At 50.7% G+C, this 27,035-nt stretch overlaps 1 protein-coding gene across 2 annotated transcripts in view; it reads left to right on the top strand.

Annotated features, from left to right (window-relative positions):
- Nucleotides 1-27,035, top strand: part of MYO15A (myosin XVA) — a 3,541,761-nt gene that overhangs the window by 3,282,719 nt on the left and 232,007 nt on the right. The window lies entirely within an intron of this gene.

The raw sequence follows: 27,035 nt of genomic DNA, 5'->3' as shown, positions 1-27,035 counted from the left end.
GTTTTAACTCGCTATTTAAGCCTGTTACGCACCCCCTGTTTTATATTGGATGTTAAGTATTGTATTGTATTGTGAACTCTAGCATCTGTACACCAGCTTTGCCTCTCTTTGGCAACAACCCTGCTCCATCCCCCCGGTCAGCTCCACCATGACCAGAAAGTATAGGCTGGCAAGGGGAGACCCCTCATTTCTGTCTTCTCACCCTTCCCCGAAAGGTCTTGTTGTACAGGATGCCACAGTCTCCACCAGACCAGCATCTTCGACTTCAAATCTGCCGCCTAATAGAGAAGGCAAGAGAATTGACGCCCTGGCCAAGAAGGTTTTCACATCAGGCAGCATGGCTCTGAAAAGCAAAAACATGGCTCGTGGTTTTGCGAAGTACTCCTTCGGCCTCAGTAAGGCAGCGGAAAATGCTCCCCAGTATATCCCTGAGGGCGAAATGCAAGATGGCTTTGTACAGCTGGTGGTGGATGGGAAAGAGGTAGCCAGGCAGTCACTGCAAATGGCCTGGACTTGGCAGACTGCGTGGGCCGTTCAATGGCGTTGGCAATTGCATTGAGGAGGCAGGCCTACTTGAGGTTTTCAGGCTTTTCTCCTGGTGTCCAAAACAAACTGCTGGACATGTTCTTTGAGGACGAACTTCTTTTCGGCCAGAAAGTGGATGATTCCTTAAAGTAATTTAAGGAGTCAAAGATTGCAGCGAAATCATTGGGCCTAGTTGCGCAGCCGGTCAAACCTGCCTTCAGCTTTGCCTCGAGGGGCAGAGGTTATAGGCGTAATGTGCCTTCCGACAGGAAGGCGCAGCTCCCGCAGGCCAGGCAAGAGCAGAAGCATTTCTCGCACCCCAGAAGGGGTAGTGGGGCTTTCAGAGGCCAACAAGTACCGGCGGGGGTGACTCCACACTCTAAGCTGCTTTGATTTCCCCTCCCCCGATTTACCAGTCAGTGGACGGCTGGCAGAGCATAGGCCCCAGTGGCGGGAGATTACCTCTGACGCCTGGGCCCTGGAGCTAGTGCAATGCGGCTATTGTCTGCCCTTCTAAAGGAAACCTCCTCCAAGCCAACCGGGACAGGAGCTCCAGAAGGAACTGAGAGCCCTGTTGTTATAACGTGCCGTGGAAGAGGTACCACGCGAGCAGAGAGGATTGGGCTGGTATTCCCAGTGCCCAAGATGGGAGGCAGTCTCTGTCCCATTTTGGGCCTCAGGGCATTGAACAAGTTCCTGGGGAAAGCCAAGTTAAAGAAAGGGACGTTGAGAGAAATTCTCCACGCTCTTAATTGCAGGACTGGCTGGTCTCTATAGATCTGCAGGACACTTATTTCATATGCTGATGCACTTCGAAAGCACAGGAAGTTCCTCGTAGGGGACAAGCACTATCAGTTCAAGGTGCTTCCCTTTGAGTTGACATCCGCTCCATGGGTCTTCACCAAGCCCATGGCAGTAGTCGCGGCTCACCTCAGGAGATCCGGAGTTTGTGTATTCCTGTACCTGGACGACTGGGGATGTCGGCGGAGCAGGTTTTGTCTCACCCGGAGGATACCTGCTCACTACTACACAGGGTGGGCTTCTCCCTGAATTTGAAGAAGTCCCACGTGATGCCAGCAGTCCAGAGGCTCCAATTCGTCAGAGCCACTCCTCGACACTCTGGTGGGGAAGGCCATTCCCCCCGGGGAGAGACACAAAAGCATTGAGCAGATGTTGAACCAGTTCCAGAACTACGCCACCATACCAGCAGCTTCCTTCCTCCACCTTTTAGACCTCACGGCCTTATGTATCTTTTTAGTTCCAGAGGCCACGTTGTATTTTAGATCCCTTCAATGGTTCCTACAGGGCCAGTGGTCCCAGTACCTCAGAGCCCTTTCGGACTCCCTCCAAGTATGCAGGGCAGTGGTCGATGACCTTGGTTAGTGGGCCGACAGCAGCAATCTCGTGGGGGGGGTGCCCTTCTAGCCTCTGTGGCCTCAGGCCTGAGTGGGAACAGATGCGTCTTTGAAGGGTTATTGCGCTCACTGCAAGGAATTGCAGGTGAACGGCCTTTGGTCAGTAATTGAAAAGCCAGGTGGCACATCAACAGGCTGCAGTTGTGAGCCATCAGGTTAGCCCTGAGAGTGTTCACTCCGTCTCTGAAGGGGAAGCATTTCCTGATTCTCATGTTAATACAGTGGCCATGGACAACCTGAACAAGCACAGTGGCCTGAACTCACTCCCCCTCTGCCGCAAGGCGATGCAGCTGTGGTTCTGGCTAGATCTCGGTCTTGGCAGTTCATCTGGTGGGGACAGAGAACAGTTTGGCGGATGCTCTGAGCAGGCAGAACATGGTCTCACACAAGTTGGAAGTGTGCCAGGAAGTCCTAGAGGAGGTTTTCTCTTGCTGGGGTACCCCATCAGTGGACCTGTTTGCCACGGAGTTCAACAGGAAGTGCAGACAGTGTTGCCCAAGGGAATTCTAAGCAAACGGCATGCTAGGGGACGTGTTTCTGGTGGATTGGACCTTACCTTTCCTCTATGCCTTTCCTCCGATTCCCGTCATTCCTTGGGTTCTCAGGATGCTCAATAGGTTTTGAGCAACCATGATCTTGATTACCCCGGACTGGGCAAGAGGGTGTGGTACTCAGACTTTCTGGATTTGACCATCTGCCTACCTCTCCGTTTGATTCGGCGCCCGGATCTCCTAACCCAGTTGGAAGGTCGGGTGCTTCACCCGAACCCAGAGTCCCTCAACTTACATGCATCGCTCTTGAGAGGATGAGATATGATGTCCAGGACCTCTGTAAGGAGGTGCTTGAGGTGTTGCTGGTTGCACGCAGACCATCTACAAGATCTCTGGACGCGTGCAGGTGGAGAAGGGAATGCACAATTTACCCTATCTATTGCCCCACCACTGCAGTGAGGAAGTACCTCTGTCACTGGCCTCAGCAAGCCTTCAGGTTACCACAGTTAAAGGATGTTTGGTGGCCTTGTCTGTGTTTAAAAGGTCCCTGGATCAGGGCTCATGTTTCACGATTCCGGTGATGGCTCAACTTCTGAAGGGCCTTGTAAATAAGTTTCCCCCAACTCCCTTTGTTGTCTCAGATTGATATCTTAATCTGGTTCTAACCTTCCTGATGGTGGCTCCTTTCGAGCCCATGCATACCTGTACTTTGCGGCTGCTCTCTTTGAGGGCAGCCTTCGTAGTGGAAATAACATCCGCTAGGCCGGTTAGTGAATTGCAGGCCCTTTGTTGCAAACCACCCTTCCTGTGGTTGTTTCAAGAGAAGGTCTAGCTGAAAGTAAGGTTGGGATTTCTCCCTAAGCTACTGTCCGAGGTTCATTTATCACAGGCCATAGACCTGTCAGTCTTCTATCCACCTATGCACCCTTCCATGGAAGAGGAGCGTTTCCATCGACTAAATCCCAAAAGGACCCTGAGTTTCTATGTCACAAAGACGTCTGAATTCCGAAAATCTGACCTACTCTCCATGGCCTATTCTCTAGCCTGTAAAGGCCTGGCAGTAACGAAACAAACACTATCCCGGTGGATCATTTTGTGCATAGCGGAGTGCTATCAGTCTGCAGACAGGGAGCTGCCTTCTGCGATCAGAGCACACTCGACTAGCAGGGTTTCTGCGTCAACTGCCGTACAAAGGAGAGTCCCAGTTAGTGTTTTTTGTTGTGTGTTGACATGGTCCTCAATTCACACTTTTGCTAGATACCACAGTCTAGATTTTGCCCGTGGGGCTGATGTGCATTTTGACAGGGTGGTGCTGCAAAATCTGTTAGTGTAGCTTTTCACCCGCCTCCTTTGCCTCACTGCTTGGGGAGTCTATCAGACGAGGAATCGGCATGAGAAAGGCAATCCATTGAAGGAGAAAATACTTACCGCAGTGTTCTTTCTATGGATTCTTCTCCCGCAGATTCATCATCTACCCACCCATCCATCCCCACTCAGATGGTTTGGCGGTTGGTGCACAGCTCTTCTTTAGGGGTTTCACACCTGGTGAGGGTCCTGGGATGACTGTTTTCTGTTCTTCATGCCGCATGTTTTTTCTCTCCAATGAAAAAAAATTATCATTTTCTGACGCTACAGGTTTTGGTGTCTTTCACAATGTTTTTCTTTCTTGGGAATTTTATTGTCCCACTGGTTAGCCCGCTTTTTTCTCTCCCTGTTTTCCTATGCAGTGGTCAAGCTCGGGGGGAAAAAAGGGTGAACTGAGGTGTGGGGTATATATACAATGCCTGGCGTCACATCCAGAGCCGATGATCAAGTACTGAGCAAGACGGATCAATGATTGACGGCCGAGTCGGGGTCTATCCACTATGCCCCCTATCAAAATTATTCCAAATCAACAGAGCTGGATGAGAATATCTATCAGAGGAGGAGTCTGCATGAGACAAATCCATTGAAAGAACATTACGGTAAGTAATTTCTCCTTCACAGGAGCACCGCAGTGCAGAGCGAACTGGCTATCCTAAAGGAGAACAGCTCAGCTTCCTTAAAAGTACCTGTCCCGAACCTGCATTTCCGGGTGGACTGTATTAACACATGACAACAGCTTTGTGCTCTGTGATCTCAAACGTGGCGCATTGCAGACATCTCTCCAGTGGGTGTGCTCTCACGACCAGAGATGTTGCTCTGTGTAATAAGTGCTGAATCCGCCAGACCGGATCGGCACATGGAGCATGTGACAACATGTCACGTGATAGAAATAACGGGGCTGGAACGCAGAGTCGTCCCCTCTCAGTCAATTGCACCCATCTATCCAAAACGGTGCCTACTGCACGTGAACAAGGTCATGTACTACGGGAAACAGCTGAGCCACAAATTACCATGGCGCATCTCAGTAAACGTACTCGCAGTACCTGGTGCAACAGCATCCAGAGTGCCATGCTGACAAAATTAGCTTACTCCAACAAAAAAATTAGCGAACAACAAGCCACCCTGAGTCACACCAAACAAACCACCCTGATTGATACCGTCACAGCCTCCGAGAACCTCCACTCTGCCCTGCTCAACATCCCACCATTATTAGGTTCAACACAATCTCTGCCCAAGAAACGCTGCACATCCTGAAAAGCCTAAAGCCCTCAAAATACAAAGGAGACATATGCCCAGCACCCCTGATAAAAGACTGCACTGAAACTCTGGCCACGTTTATCACAGCACTTATAAACTCCTCCTTCACCACAAGCGTGGTAACTGCCAGCCTCAAAGAAGCATGGGACTTACTGCTCATAAAACCGACCCTTGACCCAACATCTCCCAACAACTATCGCCCCCATCATGACCGTCCCCTTCCTGCTAAAATTACTCGACAGAGCAGCCTTTGTCCAAATACAGTGGCACCTCGAAGCAAACCAGATACTAGAAATTCGCCAATTTGGATTCCGCCCAGGGCATGTAACCGATCTGCCCTCCTTGACTTAAAAATCAGATGGATGACATCAGGGAATAAGGGCAAACACCCCCTCTTGCTGCTACTGCACTTTCAGCACTACTGCACTTTCAGCATACTTTCAATAAGAGGGGAAACCTCTCTGCACTTAACCCTTGGCCCTGCTGGACTTGGCACATTTGTTCCCCCTCCACCCTCCCTTGCACTTCCGTCTGTACACTTGCATGACCTGTATTTACTAGGCCTAGTAAGTTCTGTCTTGTCCCCCCTTTGCATCCCCTCCCTGATCTGGTTGCGTCTGAAACACTTCATGCACTTCATGCACTTGCACTAGGAGAAATGCTGTTACGCCTAGTATGCTAGTTACTTTTTTGTTAGATCATTCGGAAACCTCAAGGCCTAAGAATGACTAGTGTATTCCCTTGCTCCCTTCCCGTCTTGAAGCGCTTTGAAGCACATCACTTGTGTATAAAAGTTGTACAAATAAACAAGCTTTCAACTTGCTGACACGTCAACCAAGCAGCACCCTTCTCACCAGAAGCAATGTCATGGATCGCCTCCTTCCTAGAAGATAGAAGAATGAAAGCCTTCTCAGAGAATGCAAGTGCAAGACCCTCACCAATCAACTGCTGAGTCCCCCAAGATTCATGTGTCTCTCCCACCCTCTATAACATCTTCACAAAAAACCCTCTTTGACCTCCTAGACTACCCTCGATATCGCATACACAAACTATGCAGACGACACACAAATTCTCCTCCCTCTCTCTGGCACATATTCAGAAGACGCTGCCACGCTAAACTCAACCTTCACCATCATTCAAGCCTGGATGGCCTCCCATGGCCTTTGCCTGAACTATGACAAAACAGATCTGCTTATCATATGTCAAACACCAGCACTAAATAAACTGAACCCTGAATACTCAACCTTCGTCATTGACTGCATCCTAATCCCAGACTCACCTTCTGTCAAAACCCATGGACTCTCTCTGGATGCCTCACTAACACTAACCAGACAAGTCAATGCCATCGCCTCCTCAGCTGCATACGCCACCAAACTTCTAAACGCCTCAAGATACTTCCTATCGCCAGAAAGCCCATCATTTAAAAAAACTGCAAACCATCCAAAACAATGCCCTGCGAGCTTCCCTCAACCTCCCCAGAACTGAACACATATCAGCTGCCCGCAAGGCGGTACACTGGCTCTCCATCCAGGAAAGAATACTCTTGAAGACCCTAACCATCACCCATAGATGTATTTCCAAGTCGGCACTTCCCTACCTTTCCCAAAAATTCTCCCAATTCGCACTCAACCAGGCCTGTTAGAACACCATACACACAAAGACTAGTTCGACCGACATTCAGTCGTGCCAAAGCAGGTGACTCAAGCTTCCCAGTCATAGCAGCAAAGCAATGGAACTCTCTCCTACTCAAACTCAGATCAGAAGACTCCTACTGGGCGTTTAGCAAAGCCCTCAAAACATGGCTCTACAATTAACCCTCCTTGAATTATGCATCTGACTGCATTTATTCCTATGACTATAACGTATTTACTTCTATGACTTCATGCAACACTGTAACTATGTTTACTACCTATTGTGCCTAAGGGTCTCTTGTAACCGGTTCACCCCAGCGCCCTGATGCCTGAGGGCTGTGCAGCACTATACAAATAAATAAATAAATATTGGCATCAAAAGAAACACATACGCTGAACATATACAGAGTCCTATTTCAACATCATGAACAAAAGTTATAGAATGCATCCAATGTATGACCCATGCAATGTCTGAACCCCCAGCTAGTAGTCAATGGACGTCCAACAGTATTCATACATGATCATTGTGCATTTCAATTTGCCACATATAAATGGACCAATGCTATGGTTAACAAAAATCACAATTTCATATAATTTAGAAACCCTGAGCTTAACATATGCAGAATAATTTTGACATCAAATGGACCACATAAAATGAACACATACAGGGATTAGTTTCAACATTGTAATAAAAATATATATATATATATATAGAATGTCTAACACGTACAGTGTCCAAACTCCCAGCCTGTATAAGTACAGTAATCAATGGACGTTCAACGATAATCATACAGTAGATAGATGTTAACATTGATAATCCTGTGTACTTCTAATATGCTAGTGGAAAATATCAGAAACTTACAACGATCCCAAAGGGTTCCATTCCTCTTGTTGATTTAAACCTGGCCTATACATGTCCAAGGTGTTCATCAAGTGTTGCTCTCTTAATGACAGGAGTCGATCAATACTCCTTTGATATGTACCAGTAATCTTATCAATTACCCACCTTGACAGGGTCTGTTTAGAGCCAGCCCTGCCAGCTCGAGCACCAGCGTAACCCACAAAAAGCTGGTAATCTTTCCGATTCTGTCTCGTTTGAGAGAAGCAGAACTTAAGGGCCATACAGGAACCAGCCAATGGAATCATTCCTCTTCCTTGAAAGGGTGAGGCGGATGAAAAAAAAAACAGGAAGATGGCTCTTCTGAGAGAGATGGAAATCCGAGACCACTTTCGGCAAAAAGGAGGGTCTCACTCTCAAAGTCACCTTATCTATGGAAAAAAACAAATAGGGAGGAAAAACAGACAACCCCTGGAGCTCACTCACTCATATCATGGAAGTGATAGCAACAAGGAAATTCACCTTAAGGGTGAGCAATCTAATAGAACAGGAGTGATGGGGTTAAAACGGAGCGCCCATAATAAAGTTTAAAACTAAATTCAAATCCCAAGCCGGAACCACAAACTGGCGTGGAGGAAACTGGTTATACAAGCCCCGCAAGAACTGCATAACAGTGGGGATTGTGAAGAACAGGCCCTGTTCCGGGGACCTCTTGAACACCAAAATAGCAGCAAGGTAACCCTTTACAGTGCCAATATGCAGGCCCGCCTGAGCCAAGGGTAGCAGAAAATCCAGCACAGGAGATTGTGGACAGAATAAAGGATCTAGGTCCCTCACCCGTCACCACATCGAAAATTTACACCATCTGCAGGCATACATTGATTTTGTAGCATGTCTCCTAGCTGAAAGGAGCACATTGAGGCGATGTCCGACAAGTCGAACTCTTTGTATTTCAACCTCTCAGTAGCCAATCATGAAGGTTCAGGCTGCTGAGGTTCGGGTAGATGAGCCCAGCCCTGTGATTGGGAGAGCAATTTGACTCTCCTCGGAAGGCGCCAGGTCAGCAACTCCCGATACCACATTCTCTGGGCTCAGTCCAGAGCAATCGGGATCCTCATATTTCCAAACAGACACAAACTCCTGAAAATCAGCGGAACGACAGCGATCGGCGGGAACACATCAAGTAGGTCGAAAGTCCACTCGACCCTCAGCGTGTGCCCCAGAGTTCCCTGACGAAGACCTTCCATGGAGCAGAACAACTATCAATTTCTGTTAACACTGGAATCGAAAAGGTCCACTAGAGGATTCCCCCAAAAGGTGAAGATCGCCCCCAGAACTTCCTGGCAGAGCTCCCAGTTGCCAAGGGTTTTGCGCGTTAATGGGCTCCCCCGTATCCTTGGCCCTCTCGGCTAGGTCCATAATTTTGGCCAATAGTCCTGCTAGGTCCAAAACCTTGTCCTGGCAGCCCTTCCAGGCATGCTCTATGCCTTTACAGATGTCTCTGGATGTCTTCGTGACAAAGGTCACCATTTTAGGGTCCAGCTCTGGAGTGGATGTTTAATTTACTGAAGGCATCAACCGCCTTACAGGGCTCATTGTTATACCCTTCTTTGTGGCTCAGGGAGTCGGGGGGTAGAATAGTGCAGCCTCTTCGGAGCCTTCGAACTCTCCACTTCTTCAACCCCAGAGTAGGGGTGTCTGGCAGATGTACCCTCTCCTGGGCTATTCGCCCTTCTCTTCCTGTGCACTCCTTCTCCACCAGTCCCTTTGGTGACTAACATGGACTCTAAAACTTCCAGGCAATCTTAAATAGGTTTCACCCCTTGGGAAACTGCTACCACTAGAGAGTCTCCTAGGACTTCCTTAAAGCTCAGGGACAAACCCATGTCAGCATCTGGGATGTCCTCCAACCATTCCTCTTAACTTCACTCGGGGAGGTGCTCCTAGAAGCCATTGACTCACTCATGTTAAATGCATGATGCGTTTGAACTCAGCAAGCTGCTGGTAAAGCCCACTGTCGGGAGTGCCAGATATAGTGTACTGGTTATTGAAAATGTATGTAGTGCCACATTTATGCTTGGACACAGCAAGCTGCTCTGAGGGTCACGTGCTCTTGCAGAACACTCTGCGAGTCACTCAGTAAATGCTGCCTAAGTAGGGCCTGCTCCTATGGCAGCCGAGGGCTTTAATGATACCCTGATACTTGTTTTCCACGTAAGGAGTAACTATAATAACCTGATTGCCACGTGTACAAGGGTTGACACAGTAAGAATCCTGATACTATTGTATCAGTGGAGCTACCATTGTTTATGCCCTCCGTATCGCAATGCAGAGAGCGAGAAATTTGCTTTCAGATAGCCTCAAGGTGCACACTGCGTATTACGCCTCTTTTGAATATGGCTCGAACTAGCCTGTGGGGTGTCGCAGTCCTAGCGCCTGCTGTGGAGTGTTCTTGAGTCGGAAAAACAATGGCGCTCAACTGCGTGTTTGGGATCGGCTGCCTAGAGTGAGCGCGTTTGCTCACGGTGTGGGTCCAAGCTCCGTGTGAGCCCTTTCAATCTTTACTCGTTCTGGTTTATATAAAAGCAATATGTCATGCATACCGAGCCGCGCTCACGCTCCCGCTCGCAAATGATTCTACACACCTGAACTGCCACATACAAAATAGGGAAATAAACATTTCAATATTTATATTATTGTAGAGATATTCCCATTCCACACTTAGCTGTGGGTGAGCAGCAAAAAGAAAGAGGGAGAAACCCAGGCAGGATGCGGGTCATAAGAGGACCCGAGTCATGACAGGTGGAAGCTGAAAGACACAGGACTACAGAAAGCAAGGGACTTGTGGGGATTTGTTGTCCCTTGAACATTTGTTTTGTTTGGAAAAAAAATAAGATCAAGTTTAAAGTTTTGAAAAGCTGTGAGAAGCGGAATTAAAAGAAAGTTAAGCTTCATACTCTTAAAATAGAATTCAGGATAATATTTATGTAATTGGGCAGGTATGTAATATATCTGGTATAAAATTTGAAATGAATCCATTTAAGGCAACTATTAAAAAGAGACAAATGTGCTTTGTGCACAGGTATATTTCCATATCTCAACCAATAAAGGTTGTTGCAATGAACATGCCCCATGCCACAGTCTCTGCGCCACCCCTGACCTCACCGAACTTCAATCAACTCAGCTTAGATTCTGAAATTTAACCTACCTTCCCCTCCCACCGATATGGTTTCATGAAGCAGCTTTGATGTACGTGGCCGTGAGGGAAAAGAGTCAAATAATTATTTAAACGAGTTGCATATCCTAAAATACATAAAGGTCTCCAAGGCGGATATACCACCCAAGCCCTTGAATTGGTCCAGCGTCATGAATTGGTCGTCGTCAAAAAGGTCATCAAGCCTGCTGAGTCCCAGTACATGCATGCATTGTAAATAATGTTTTTCCCCTAGTTAGGTATTAGTAATGGCGAGAAGGGGCTGAATACAGGAGTCTGTTATGTCCTGGGCCCTGCTGTTGACGGGCTCTGCTGGGCAGGCCCATTGCCTTACACGCAGTGCTGGCGCCACGCTAAATGACATGCTGAGGAAGGAGTCTGGTGCAATAACTGGCGAGCGGGAGCACCACTCACCTCTTTATTGACATCATCACATGCTGTGTGCCATGAGGGGCTTAGGCCGCAACATCCCATGCCAGGGGTATAAAACAAAACAAAGGCGAACCTGTTGTCCACCGTCCATTAGACTGCTTAGCCATACACAGCATTTGCATTTTGACATGGAGGTGGACACTGACGGTCACTTATGCACTTGTTTTGGTCGGGCGGTTGACCCAAGTGTGGCACACATAAGAAGGAATTGAATACACTGGGAGGAATACATATATCATGAGTGCACGGACCTATTGCTGTGCTCCCTTTAAGCATACAGGGACCTACAGGATAACCGCTTCACACCCATATTGTTCATCGGTCCATTCGGGGCCTCAGGACACAACAGGGCTAACCCATACTATGGCCCACTACCTAGTAATAAATCACATACAATGCCCACACAAAGACAGAGACCTTTTCTGATATTTGGAAAAACATATTACAATTTATTGGAAAACAAATGGTCGCTTTCTTTGAGTCATCCTATTGGGCCATGTCAGCCCTGCTCAGGCCACAAGTATGCCTGGCCCAAAAAACATCATCCTTTCCCGGGTGGCTCTACCAATCCTGCGTTACATAGTCCAATTCCAAACCGGTGAGCCCTTCTCATATCCTTTTCCACTGTCGCGAGAACGGCCCGCCCTGGTGTCCGACAGCAAGTTCAGTCAGTCCCATTTAGTCAATGGAGCGAACAAGGCCACTGCATCAGTTGTTGAGGAGTCCCAACCTTCCCTAGTGGTATCAGTGTCCGTCTCCCCCATCCTGGCTGATGGAGCTGTGGTTATAGCTCACGGAAAGACCGCAGCGTGCCTCCTTCTCTAGGACCGCCCTTATAACTCCGCCTCCGACAGAAAACAGAATTAGAAACATTGCCACAATCACCTGGGAGACAAATTAGACCTGGTTAACAACCGTCAAACAGCATAAAAACGTGCACAAAATTGAAGAAACAAAATCGGATCTGTCATCAACAGCAGCTAAACTTTATCCCTCTACCCATCTCTGGAACTATAGTTTGGGCGGGTGGCTGCTGATGCCTGGGCTGGAAGAGACCTGCCCCTCTCTGCGCAGGCTATTTAAGTGCCTCCCCAGGCCAGGCCGTTTCCGGCCGGACCATAGGGGGGCACGCACTTCCGCCCCTGAAGTGAGAGGAGGCGAGTACGCGTATGGGGTGGCCAGAGGGGCGGCCCGCTGCCCCTCTAGCGCCCCCTGCGTGGGCTAGTCTATCTGGTTATATGTTCAGCTTTTGGCTTTATTAGTTCATTTAGGGCAATGGGGCAGATGCACCTGCAGGCATACTTTATTGGTTCAGGAGAGGCAGATCTGCTGTTTGTCCAGTTGGGGCAACGGGGACAGATGCACATTCAAACAAGCATTATGTATTTGATCATCACTGGGAGCACGCTCCCCTGGCCGGCAATGCTGCACCTGCAGTACCGGGGGACACATCGGCCATAGTCACCCAAGTTCATACATTTGCTCTATCCATGTTCTCCAGTGTACACGGAGGATACAGGACATTCGGTGGCCCGGCTGCACAAGCACCCCCTACACCTCCTTGTGGCCCCTCCTCTGATGGTGAATTTTGGCAAAATGCCCTGCGGTGTTGCCCGAGGGAGATGGTGCTCTTTTACTGGGACTGCTGACAGGTTTCTGTGTTGTGCTGCCTCTACACTCCTCCAGGCGGGAGATCAATGTATTTCATTGTGGCTACAGGTTGCTTTATTCTCTCTCCCCACCCAGCCCCCAGGCCAGACAACTCAACTATGTGAGGCAGGATATCTTCGCCCAACAGCCTCAGAGTTCTTTACTGCTGCGGCAGAGGCCGCACTACTACCTCCCACTTCCTCAGGTGAGAGACATCTTCCAGCACTGCAGCACCGGCAGTGCTCTACCTCCTCTCTCCCGGCAGGAGTAACTCACTCACTAATGCGGTGGCAGTGCCATCTCTGCAGGCAGCTGATGAAGGGTTTATTGAGGGCGGAACTCAAAGCCACAACGACAGGGCAGCAGACTTGCCGCCAAGCCCTACCCAGGCTACCCTAGGCGGGAGTCATCACAGGCAGAGGTTTGAGCTGCGCCATGGGCAGGATCTGCAAGGCAGGAGTAGTTTGTTGGTTGCATGCCGGGAGCCCAGCAGATCTATGTTACGCCAGCGAGGCCAGCAGATCTGTTGCATGCCGGGGAGGCCGGCAGGTCAGATGTGCGCCGGGGCTGGCGGCATCACACTCGTCGGGGAGGCCAATGGTGGGGCGGGGGCTCACTGGCCCTGTTGTGCCGTGCTCCAGCTCGAGGCAGGAGCGAGCTTCACCAGTCACCGGGGAGGCCAGCATCCTGGCAGGGGCAAGGCTGCATCCCCTTTTGGCCGGGTGCAAACTCTCCATGTGGGGGTGAGCTTCGCCATGGGGGTTGTGTGGCCTGGCTGGCCTAGCCCCTTACTGTTCCGGATCGCCAGTTGTTGTGGGGCCTGGGAGTCCCGGGCCTTGCTGTTGAAGGGCTCTGCTGGGCAGGCCCATTGCCTTACATGCAGCGTTGGTGCTGCGCTAAGTGACATGCTGAGGCAGGAGTCTGGTTGCAATGACTGGCGAGCGGGAGATGATGTGTGCCACGTGTGCAATAGCCCAGGAGCGACTTAGGTCACAACAGAGTCCATCCGTCAGTTTATTAAGAATGTGGGCCCAAGCTGTAATCTCATTGACCTTATTAGCAATACCTTTGAGGATAACAGATCTAAGTAGCGCCGGCGCCAGTATTGCCCTTTCAATTTGCACATGCGCACGATCTGGGTTTGTGAGTACCAATAAGATAGGAATTGGGGTTGAGCTGCTAGGTAGTACCCTTCAAAATCCAGCACGGTGAGCTCTTCCCAAACAAGTGAAGGCACCATCTGTTAGTCTGTCACACGTGCATCATCCATTAATGCAGGACACCGGCCTTAGACGTCGTGCTCATTTATTCAACATCACGTAACTAACTGCTCCCCTTCACCCCCCAGCTCCCTCCCCGTTCCCTTGTTTCCTCCCCCTTAAGGGGACAGCGTTCACTTCGTCCACAACATACCCTCCTTGCTTATCACGGGGGTTTGTGGCCTACATCAGTTTGATGAGGCACAGGGGCCTGCGTATGGTTCGGTGTGGCCGACCGTGAGGGTCTCCGGCATCCTCAGGTGCCCTCGACGGGGGTTCATCAGGCGGTTCCGTCCAGGGTTCCTCTTCTTCTTCCTCTTCATCCACTGCGTGTGTCCCTTCGTCGGAGTCCTTTTGGAACAGCTTGCTGAAGAACGAGGCGTTCCTGGTTATCTCCCCATCTTCTCATAGGACTGTAATCATCGGCGCCTTGACTCCGGTGACCACAAGCGGCTTGGGTCTGTATCTTGTGTCGGTCTTCCGTTGTTGTTTTTGCTTGACCAGTACAATCTCGCCCACTGGGATTTGGTGTTCTTCAGCTTTCCACTTCCCATCCGTCCATGCTTTGGCTTTCCTCATTTTATCGGCCTCCCGTTCCCTGATCTCTGCATCTTCAGCCGGGGTGTAGTCTTCCAGCTGTGGTAGCCGAGTTCGTGGTTTATATTTTATCATGAGCTCGGCAGGTGCTCATCCGGTCGTCTCATGCAGTGTGTTCCTGTAGCTCCTTAACATTTGGGATATGGCTTGGAGCATGGACATTAGATCTGTGGCTGCTTTCTGGCGTGTCCTTTTTATGGTAGCCATAAATCGTTCCACCATGCCATTGGCCTGTGGCCACCATGGCGTGATCCTTTGGTGGTGGAATCTTAAGTGTGCTGCGAACTTCCTTAATTCTTGGCCCTAGAATGGTGGGCCGTTGTCCGTCTTTACTATGTTGGGGACACCCCATTCACTGAATAGCTTGTGTACTACTGCCATAACATGGTGGAATGCTGTGAACGGGACGTGCTTTACCCATGGAAACCGAGAATATTTGTCAATGGCCACCAAGAGATGGCCTCCTTCTTCTAGGGACCTGTAAAAGTCCATTGCCACCTTTTGCCAGGGTCCTTCAAGTAGTGGTACTGTTTGGAGTGGGTATGGAGGTCTGCCTGTTGCTGCCACCTGGCATGTTTTAGTGTGTCCTCCACTATTGTGTCCATGTACGGGAACCGCACCTGGTTTCGTAGGATCTTCTTCATGTTGGCGATTCCCCTGTGTCCTCGTGCTCTATGATGACTAGGGCTTTCCCGGGGCTCTTGGGTGCCACTAGTCGTTTTCCTCGCAGCAGTGTCCCCTGGTCTGTTGTGGCGAGTTCTCTTTGTATCTTTGCCATTCTTTGTAGGTCACTCTTGTCCACCTCCCTGTTCTCAAAGTGTTCTGTGGTCAGGTGTCGCCACCTGTTTGTATTCGTGAGCTGGATGGCCGCTTTGATGGTTGGGTCAGTTCTGCTCCACTCGGCAAATAGGTCCTGTGTGATGGCCGGGGGAAGGGCATTGAGAGACAAGTACGCAATGTAGGCTTCCGCTTCAAGCCGCATGCTGTTTTCCGATGCGCTTTCGGGGTACCTCTACAGGTAGTCCGCTGGGTTGGCTTCACCTCCGGGCTTGTGAATGACGGCGTAGTCGTATTCTTGTAATCGAATACCTCATCATTCTATGCACAGCAGCATCTTGACCTTGGGGTTCCCAAAGAGGGAAAGGAGTGCTTCATGATCCGTTATCAGCACGAAAGTTCTCCCAATGACAAAGTGGTAAAACCTTTCACATGCCCAAACCGCAGCCAGGCTCTTGCGTTCAGCTTGGGAGTAGGCCTGCTCGATGGCAGTGAGTGCTCTACTGGCGTACCCAACTATGCGTGTGTCGGATTTATTTCCAGGGTCGGTTTGGGCTAGAATGGCGCCCTACCCAACCGGACTAGCATCAACCGTGATCTCGGTATCGCAGTCGGGGTTGAAGTATACATTTGTCGGTTGTTCGCCAGTTCTCTCCTGATGGTGCGGAATGCTTCCTGACATTCTTCATTCCATATGTAGGCGAGGTCCTTCTTGAGGAGCTGCCTGAGTGGGTTGGAAAGTGTTGCGTAGTGTGGTAGGTACCAGGCACAGTAGCCTGCTATTCCTAGGAATGATCGCAGTTCCGTCACATCCTTTGGGGCCTCCAGATTCACAATGGCACTGATCTTGTCAGGGTCCGTCCTGATGCCTTGGGTGGAAAAAATATGCCCGAAGAAGTATAGGCTGAGTTTGTTAACGGTGCATTTTCGGACCATTTAGGGTGAGGCCGGCTTCGTGTAGGATGGTGCACACCTGCTTCAGCACGTCATAGTGTTGACTCTGGGTGATGCCAAACACTAATATATCGTCGCTGTAGTTGAAAGCGTTGGTGACTGGTGCTATCAGCCGGCGTATCGTTTCTTGGAATATCTCGGCTGCTGATGATATTCCAAAGTTGAGCCGCTTGTAACTGAACAATCCTTCGTGTGTCGTGAAGGTGGTGATGGGCCTTGAGGCGGGTTCGATCACCAGCTAGTGGTAGCCTTGATTCAGGTCTAACTTGGAGAACTGTGTGGCCTGGTTAAGTCTCACCAGCATGTCCTCAATTATGGGTCTGGGATGTCTCTCCCTCTGGATGGCGGTGTTGGGAATCCGCATGTCTACGCAGAGTCGTAGGCGTCCGTCCGATTTGGGGACTACAACCAAGGGGAAACCCACAGGGTGGGTCCATCGACTCTTTCAATGATATTGTCAAGCTTTAATTGCAGTTCACGTGTGACTTTGGCCTGTAGGTGAACCCAATTCTCCGGGGGTGCTGCGGTACGGGGCGTACCATCGGGTCGATGTGGAGACGAATGGCAGTGTCCTTTAGCATGCCTATGCCTTTGAAGAGGTTGGGGAATATCACTTTCAGTTCATCAATGTCTAATTCCCTTTGGGATAAGGCCTGCAGGGCCTGTGCGTGGGGCGGAAGGCCCTGAATCGTCTCAGATTGGTCATATTGGATGTTAATGAGCTGTAGGGCGGTGGCCGTTTTGTAGCTGAGGAGACATCTCTTCGTCACAGGGCTGTGTATGACATGAATTGTCGCAGGAACCACGTTGTCGTCTGTGTAACAGGTCAGAGTAGAACTGGCCCTTGGATTGTAACGGAAGGGTTGCTCCCCACTGAAAGATGCAAGCTTGTGGCGGTTGCAGCGGGTAGATGCTTGCCATGGTTTCATAAGTTCTTTCGTTCATCACATTTACAGTGGCTCCTGTGTCAATGAGGAACGGTGTATGAAGTCCTCCTATCTGTACTGTCACTTTCGGGGCGGTGCTATCATCGGAGTTGTCGTATATGAGCCGGACATATTCCCTGCTATCCCTGTCATATTCGTAGCACGGCTCTGTGCTTGGTTGTTGTTCTTCTACGGGGGGTTCTCAAATGGGTCGTCCATGGAAAGCTCTTGTCCAGGTCTCTCGTTTTACACCTGGCTTGGTTGCATGTGGAAGAGGTGTTCTGGGGTCTCAAAAAGCCTGGTGGGTGTGTCCATCTGTACATTTTCAACAGCTTGTATTGAACCCCGGATGTGATGCGTACATTGCTGTGTTTCTGTTGAGGTTGGTCCTCCTGCCATCCCTCTCTGGGTATGTCCGTGGGTTGAGCGTCCTTGTTGAGTCATAATTCCTGTTGGGAGTCGGCTGTGGAGGCGGTTTGCATGCAGGGAGCAGTGGTGCTTTTTCTCTGCACATGATTTGGAAATGGTTCTCCTGGCCACACTTCATGCACATTTGGCAGATGGCCGGGCACTGGCTCTTGTGGGGAAAATTGAACCCGCACCGGTAGCATTGTCTTTCTAGCGGGGCTCGGCGATTGGTGTTCCACGTGTCTTGGTGGGTCATTGTACCCGGGTATCGAGCCTGCCCCTGCGGGCTAATAGCTAAAACGGCCACTGTGTCCATCTTCTTGGGGTTTTCTATGTTGGCTGCTTGTGCGTCACCTCTTTCATTTACCCTTGCAAGGTCTGCTGTTTCCTGCAGCGGGAGGGGTTTCTTTAGTAGATTCTTTCTGAATTGTGATGATATGCACCCTTCTATCACTCTTAGTCTGATGGCTTCATCATCATTGAAGTTTGCGAAGTTGCAGTATGTTATCTTCCTCTGGAGGCGCAGAATGAATTGCCCAATTGTCACATGAGGTGCCTTTGCACATTGGTTGAAGGTATATCTCTCATAGTCCCTGTTGGGGAAGTACCACCAGTCGTCCATTCATTGCGGCGGTAAGGTGTTGGTATGTGGACTTTTCTTGGGCAGGGATGGTTTTTATGATGCCTTTCATCTCCTTCCCTAAAAGATTCGTCAAGATGTCCAGTTTGTTGGGTGCATCTTCGTTCCCTACCGCTCTTATGAATTCTTCGAACTCCGCCATCCAATCCTGTCATCTTTGCCCTTGATCTTCTTGTGGTTCTAGGGTGAAGGGGTTCAGGCGGCGTAACAAGGTTACTGGGTTTGTGGGGCCACGCCTGCCGCAATTTGTGTCGGTGCATCTGCTGCTCCTGCTCTGGCTCCCACTTGGGACATGTTTGCCTTCTCCTGGCGTGATTCTTTGAGGTGATATCACAGAGTCTGTCACTCTTTTGTCTGTCTTTCTGGCAGTAAGGCTCTCCTTGTGATGTTTGAGGCCTACTGACCTTGTTGACCCTGCATTTGTGCTTTCTTTGGAAGAGTGGGGTTCTGGTTTGTGGGCCGAGGGATTTCCTTCACACGAGTTACCACGATGTCCCTTGTTGTGCACTAGGGGTGTATCAGGTGATGCTGACTTGCACGGGGTGGTTTGCCCTCTCACCCACGTGGTGCGTGTGGTATGCGGCCTCTCATGTGTGCTCCCTGGTTGCAGGGTGGGTGCACTGACTGTTGTGCGTACCCACATGTGGGAGCGGCTCTGGATCGTGAATTATAGGCGTGTTTGCGCCTTTATTGATATTGTGGCCAAGGCTCTGGTCCTGATCCTCACGTTCTGGTGGGCGCGCCTGCAGTGAAGGCCTCATAGTGCGTAACATACGCGGTCTGTCAGGTGATGCTCGGTTCTAGTTGAGCACACGTTTTTATTTTGAGGCTGCATGGGGGGGCTTGGGCTTGTCTTGTGCTATGCCACGTTCTGCGTGTGCACCCTTTCCCAGCCACGGTGCTCCTTACCGTGGATGTGTCATCCGCAAGGTCCGGGTTCACCTCCCCTCTGCTGATGGACATTGTGTAAGTTGGATTGGCTGCTTCTTCTCCTCGTCAGGTCCGGGCTCACCTCCCCTCTGCAGATAGATGCCGGGTGGGCTCCGGCTGTCTGCGTGTCTCTGGTCCTCTCCTCCTGTGGATTGGCTGCTTTCTCTGCCTCCGTCAGCCTTCTGTCGTCTGCCTCACAGCTGCTCCAGTCAGCTTGGCGCAGCGGCGCAGACCTCCGCACCGCTGGCTGTTGCGAGGGCGTGGACCTCGACCGCTGGTCGGCATCTTCTCTTCCTGGGCTGCCCACATCCTTTGGCTCCTGTATGAGACTCGCTGCACATGGGTGGCAGCGGTCGTCCTCCTTTTCTGCATCCCTTCCTCCACGTGACGGCAGACGTGGGCCTTGGCTCGTCACCAGTTGTTACAGTCTGTCACACGTGCATTCATCCAATAATGCAGGACACTGGGCTTACAGGTCTTTATTCAACATCACGTAACTAAATGCTTCCCCTTTGTCCCCTCCCCTCCCCAGCTCCCTCCCCTGTTCCCTTGTTTCCTCCACCAGAAGGGGACAGCGTCCACTTCGTCGCCAACACCATCTTGTCGCAGCAAACCCTGGCATGCTTTCCGGCCCATTAAAATTCGAAGAGCATGCCCTTCACAGTCTAAAGGAATTTACGAGGAAGAACTTGCGGAACATTCAGTAATGGATACAGCAACCATGGGAGGATGACCATCTCGATAAGTGTCGATGGTCGCCTCATACCTTATCTTACAGCTAGGCAGGGCACGTCACCACATGGCACACATTTCTCTTGGGCACAAGCCTTCCCCCCCAAATACACATAAACGAGCCTAACTCCCATTTCTGGAAGGCCTGAGAAGGGGACCTTGGTCATGAAACTGCAGACAGTGATTGCGAGGAATGCCTTGGTGCCAACACGCAAGTCATCTCCTAAATGACTGAACAGCGCCTACTGCGGGCACAGATGAGCTCAACCGCCAACAACATAAATGATGGAGCTTAAGCCACATAGTTCAACTGGAGCAGAACCCTGTGCTGTGCTTATGCCTCAGTAATGTGGGGCAGATAATTATGCAGCATTGGAAAAATATCCCTAACAACCTGCACAAAGAGTGAGCGGATTTAACAATCCAAGTTGCAGCATTTGAAATGACACTCGTTAAAGATACACCACCCCCTTCGCCCCCCCCCCATGCAAATAATGGTGGTCCTTTTTGGGGAACTGTTTTATGGTTGCCTCACAAGTATGTATTCATATTTTTTCCCCAGCATTCATTCTTTTCTATTTTATTAGAATTTGTTTTTGAAAACTCTTTTTATTGAATTTTACAATATATCAAAAAAAACATTCCCCCCAAGTCGCCCTCCGTCCCCCTCCTCTCTTCCCCCCGAGGTAACGAGCATTCAATACCTAGATCGGCTTTCTTCCGGGTAGACACTACACTTTTATTGTAGGTCTAGTAGTCTCAAGCATTGCGGGCATCACATCACCCTAAAATCATCTTTAAGAAAAGTCATTGTTTCCCCCCAATCCGCGGCGAAGTTCTGCACCTTATTGTCCATGGCATACGTTGCCTATTCCAAAGCTACTATTTCCCAAATCTTCCGTAGCCAGTCCTGACTCATGGGGATCTCCTGGCTTTTCCATCTCTGGGCTATTAACATCATAGCCGCCAATGTTAATATCAGTTTCGCTTTATCTCTCCCTCTGGGTTCTCCCACCCTGTGGTTCCCCTGATGCCTAGGAGGATCTGGGCCGGCGTTCTTTCGTCGCCCGGGCCAAAGGCCTGTTCCCGCGCTCTCTGTACCTCTACCCAGAAAGGTTCAATCTTTGGACATTTCCACCAGATATGCTCCGCTGTTCCTACCAAGCCACAGCCCCTCCAGCATCTCCCCGATGTTGCTGGGAACATCTTATGGAGTCGGGCTGGGGTATAATGCCGCCCGAATATTATCTTATACCACGCCTCTTGCAATTGTGAAGCTTTGGCCAGTTTAGGTATTTTCTTCCATAGCCTCTCCCATTCAGCACTACTAATTTCCCTCCCTAGGACTCGCTCCCATTTCTGCATATAAGCCCATTGGGAGCTTGTATTTGTGCTATCTAGAATCTTATAAATATTGGAAATGAGTCCCTTCGTTCCATCATTGGAAAGTAGGAAGCTTTCGAATCTTGTTGGCTCTCTAGTAGCTGCCATTCTAACCCCCGGATGTAATACCCAATGTCGTATCTGTGGGTACCTTAGTCTTTCCCCCTCTTGTATTACAAATTCCTGCTTACAATCTTCAAACAACAACAATCCCCCCTGCTCCCGTGAAACATATCGCACAGCTTCCTGCAGCCTCCCTCCTGCCATCTCGTAAATGCCCCTTTCTCCAAGCCCGGTGTGAAGTCCCCATTGTCAAAGGTAGGAGTGAAGGGCGACGGGAATGTGGTTATCCCCGTGGGTCCCGCCACTTTATCCCAGGTGTCTGCCATGAGTTTAGTAATAGAGCTCTCATAAAGATGTCGAGGTCTGTGCGATTTAGGCAACCATAACACTTCCGCCAGGTCGCGATGCACCACCGCCCTATCCATTCTCACTCATAGTCTGTCGTGCATACCTTCTTCTGCCTTCAACCATTCCCTGATGGTTCTGAGCTGCGCTGCTTCATAGTACCGCTTGAAATTCGGTAACGCTAGGCCTCCCTCCCCCTTGGATGCCATCAATAAGCTGCCACCCACCCTAGCTCTTTTCCCTTCCCAAACAAATCCATTAGTCTGCATTCCCAATTCCTTAAAGAAGCTGGAGGGTATCGGCTGCGGGATCGCTTGAAATAAATACAGTAGTCGAGGGAGTGTAACCATCTTAACTGCGGCAATCCGCCCCAACCATGACACCCTGAGTCCTCTCCACCTTTGGAAGTCCCTCTTGATTGTTTTTAGCAGCGGGGGGTAGTTTGCCGAATGCCATTCTGCTAAGGTAGCAGTGATCCTAACCCCCAAGTATCTGACCCCTCCCGGGCTCCATAAAAAGGGGGTACTCACCCTTAATCTGTCGCGTTTCCCTGCTTTTAGTGTTAGGCTCAAGACCTCAGACTTGTTAGCGTTAATCTTCAACCCCGAGGCTTCCCCAAACTCCGCCAGTAGGGTTGTGCTAGCCTGGATCGATTTGATTGGTGCAGTTAGGGTGAGCAACATATCATCCGCAAAGGCTGTGACCTTCTGCTGCTCTCCCCCAAAGGGAATTCCCCGTATCTCCTCTGCCTCCCTTATTGCCTGCAAGAGGGGTTCCAGGTAAATCGCGTAAAGTATTGGGGATAACGGGCAGCCTTGCTTTGTTCCCCTCTGATGTCTATCTAGCCCGGACGATGTCCCATTCACCATTATTCTAATGGAAGGGGCCTGATAATTAGCTTCGACCATAGTCATAAATTCCCCTCCGGAACCCATCTTTTCCATTACCCGGAACAGAAATGGAGCACTCCACGCGGTCAAATGCCTTTTCTGCATCTAGTGCCACCAGGACTGCGGGAGTGTTCGTTTTCTGCACCTTTTCGACTAAATGGGCCACCTGTCTGATATTATCCGCAGTTTGCCTGCCTCTGACAAAGCCTGTCTGATCGGGGTGTATCAATTTCGGGAGTTGGGCATCAAGCCTGTTTGCCAGGATCTTTGTATAAATCTTAGCATCGCTATTAATTAAAGCGATAGGTCGATAGGATGTTCTTTCCTCTGGATCTCTATGAGGTTTGAGGATGAGGGTTACCTTCGCTTCCTCCATGGATGGGGCAACTCTACCTGTCTGCCGGAATGTATTGAGTAACGAGGTCAATTGTGGGGCCAACAGCGTAATAAACAATTTGTAAAAAGCTGCACCATAGCCGTCCGGGCCCGGGGCTTTATTTGCTGGAAGATCCCCTGGCCTCTCGTGTTTCCCTTCCTATTTCCCACAGCTGTACCTTTTCGAGGAATTTGTCCTGCAAGTCGCTTTGAGGGTTCTGGGAGGTATAGAGGGAGTCAAAATACCCCGCCAGCGCTTCCTGCAACTCTTCCTGTCGTGTGACCCTATCCCCTGAGCCCAATTTCAGCGCTGTAATAGCATTTCTCGCTCTCATTCCCCTAAGTAAACACGCTAACATTGCGTCTGCCTTATTTGCCTTAGCGTACTATTTCTCCCTCACTGTGAGTAGCGCCCCTTCTGCCTTTTTAATACGCAGAAGTTCCAGCTGCCCCAACGCTTTTCTATATTCCCTCATAGCTAACCGGGATGGAGTCCTACCCATCTTCTGCCTAGCCGCTTCTACTTCGGCTTCTAGTTGTGATTCCAGTGCCTTCAATTGTTTTGCCCGATTGACGGCTGTCGCTATTAGTTCCCCCCTGAGAGTGGCCTTGAACGCGTTCCATCTTACCTCCTCTCTTGTGTCCTCCTTCCTATTGATGGCAAAAAAGACCTTGATCTTCTCTTCAATTCCCCCCCGAACCTCTGGGTCTCTTAAGATGGACCTTGGGAATTTCCATCCCCACACCCACCATCCCCCTTCGACCCAATTCTAGAGTTACTGACACCGTTCTATGATCCGCTATCCCGATCGGTCCTGTGTTCACCTCCCGAATGCCTCCCACCGAGACCCAGATATAATCAATTCTGGATTGTGAGCCATGAACCCCTGATAAAAAGGTGTAGCCCTCCTCCTCTCCCTTCAATTCCCTCCACACATCTCTCAGCCCCATCCTACCAATCCTATCCAACAACTCCGCCGACATTACCACCCCCCCACTTACTCGTCCGCCGACCCTGTCCCGCTCTCTATCCTAGGCTATAGTAAGATCTCCGATCAGAACAATCTGCTCCCAGGCTTGCTCTTCCAACACCTTCAGAAACCGCTGAAAAAACTGCTCCTAACCGGAATTAGGGGCGTACACAACCGCAATTGTATAAGGGACGTCCTGGTACTTCCCCCTAATCACAATATATCTCCCCTCTTTGTCCTTTGTTACAGCGCTAACTCTGAAGTCGACCGTATTCTTGATAGCTAGGGCCACTCCCCTGGATATACTTTGGCCTGACGCATGAAGAATATGGTCGAACCCACGCAACTTCAATCTCCCCTGGTCCTTGTGCATCAGGTGCGTTTCCTGGAGCCCCATAATATATGGCCCTTCTTTCCTCGTGAAGTGCTCCAATTTTTTCCTCTTGAGAGGGGTATTCAACCGTCTCACATTATGCGTTAGCCACTTGAAAAGTCACCCCTTAAGCATTCTTCCCAGTGATGTGCTACTACCCTTCCACTCTTCCCTCTAGCAAATGCCTTGTTTCTCCCCTCCCATTGACCCCTCTCCTCCTTCCCTCCCTCCGTCTACCTCCTCTCCCCCCCCCCTGAAAGGACAATACCTTCCCGCTTACCCTCCGCTCCTAACCCGGGCATCACCGCCCTTTCCGTTCCCAAAACAGTTGCTCCTCCTACAACCCCAAAGCCTCAATCCTCCTTTTAGAGGCCCACCACCCCTTTTACCACTGTTGCGCATCAGGGGTCTGATAGTGACTCGTTTGTCTCCTCTCTGGTCTTCTCTTTTCGCTGCAGACCTTCTTTTAATCCTCTTCTTCTTTTCTACCCAACCGTCATCCATTCCCAGGGTCTCGGCCTAAATCGACTGCTCATGCCCTGTTTGCCCGAGCCCATGGGGGCCTCCTCCTCCAAATCCAGTTGAAGCAGGGCTGCCCCTTCCTGTACAGAGGTGATTCGCTTCTGATTCCCCTCCCACTCAAAGAGCAGGCCGAACGGAGAGGTCCATTTGTATCGTATGGCTTTCTCATTTAATACCTTTAGCACCGGGCACATTTGTCTCCTTTTCGTGAGCGTACTGCTCGCCAAATCTTGGAATAACGCAATCTGCTGACCTTTGAACATGATGGGTTCCCGTTGCCTTGCAGCTCGGAGGACTGCTTCCTTCTGGGCGTATTTGGTAAAAGCAGCCAGAACATCTCTTGGCCTTGCTGTCTGTCCTTTGGCCGCCCTGTTCTATGGACCCGATCTAGTTCAATCGTCTCAGGCCTCCCTTCGTCCAAAATATCAGTAAAAATTCCTTGGGTTACCACTTTCAAGTCTTTATCCAATACCGATTCTGGCAACATTTTAACCCTTATATTGATCCCTCGGGATCTATTCTCGATGTCCTCCATCTGAATCTCGAGGCTCCGAGTTGCAATGTCCTGCCTCTCGATGGCTTCGCTGTTAGCCGCGGTGTCTTTGTCTACTTCTTGGAGGCCTTTTTCCAGGGTGTCTGTCCTCTCCCATAGTTGCTGCATCTCCTGTCTGATCTCTTCTAGGGCTTCGTTTAGATCGGCTCACATAAGTTCGAATTGCTCCTGAAAAGTCTTTGCCAGGTTAGTTTGTAGGGCGTGCAGCTCCCCCAGGAATTCCTGACTAGACATTAAAGCTGAGTCCTCCCCACACCCCTGGGCGTTATCTTTTCCGGACTTATCTCGAGTATTCCCGGCCCCATCCTTCGTGTTATGCATGGGCCACATTGCATGTAGGGTGCCCGGGGTATCTCCTGGCGCCTGGGCCGTTTTCCCCCCTTTTCCTTTGGATTTCGTGGTCATAGTCCTCGCTTCCCCCCTCCTGTGTGCCACTACTGTTCTCCACTGGGTGTTCCTCGGGACTAACCACGTCCAACTAGTCCTCCTTTGTGCCTTAAAGTTCAGAGCTTTATCAATGCAATGTCCCCCTTTTTCAGGCTTTTCACGGTGTTCCTCTTTCACCTGCTGCTTTGTCCTGTTATACGATCTGTTCACCAGGGTATCCTCTCAGCTAGATCCTCCTGCACCTCCCCGCTGGATTCAGCGAGCACCCGTGGATGTGGGTGTATGACTCGCCGTCTTCTTTATGCGGGGTGGGCTCGCCCTGCTGGATCCTGCCCCTCTTAATTCACCAGCAGGGCCCCACCTGCTCAAGTCTATTTGCCCTTGTGCCGCTCCGCCGAGTGTGCCTGCTCGGGAGTTGCACCACCCCCCCACGAACAACAGGGGGGTCCTCCCGTCCAATGTCGGGTATGCCCCCGATTCCCTTCTGACATGAGGGAGTTTCTGCCTTGTCTGTCGCTATCTTAAGGCTCGCCTCCTTTTTCTACTGTGGGTGGGTAGATTACTGCTCACCCCAGTCCCCGCCGCTGTAGTAGGGCCGGTCCCGTGTCGCTCGGCGAATGGGGGCCCCCCACCTCCTCACACACTCACCGGGCTCCTGTCTTGCCGCTACAGGCTTTGCCGTTCCCCAGCGGGCCGGGGGGCGCCGGACGGAGATGGCACCTCTGCCACCGCCACACCTGGGTTCGCTGCTCTCGCTGGTCCCACGGCCTCCTTTCACTATCCCAGACTTCCTGCTCCCGGCGCTGCAGGTCTCCTCCTCCTAGTGGGATCCGCCGTTTGCGGGTCCCACTATTATGTGGGCCTCCTAAATAGCGTGGCTTCTTCGGCTCCCTCTCCGCCGATGCTCACCTCCCGCCGGGGGCTCCCCGGCGCCGCGGGAATCCCAGATGCATGGCGCTAAGGCGGGAAAGGCAGGCCAGCCCACGGGGCCGCGTCCGCCAACACCTCCACTCCTGCTCCACCGCGTCTGGCGGCCCACCGCAACGCATCCTCACACGGGGCTCCGTCTCCTCCTTGGGATTCCCGAAGGTTCGCGATGGGGCGTAGCTCTGCCTGCTCTCCCGCCGCCCAC

This window comes from Ambystoma mexicanum, chromosome 2p, assembly GCF_040938575.1.
Source record: "Ambystoma mexicanum isolate Mex_15411 chromosome 2p, UKY_AmexF1_1, whole genome shotgun sequence".
NCBI classification, from domain to species: Eukaryota; Metazoa; Chordata; class Amphibia; order Caudata; family Ambystomatidae; genus Ambystoma; species Ambystoma mexicanum.
Note: the sequence above shows the minus strand (reverse complement) of the source record. Positions and strands in the feature narration are given on the sequence as shown.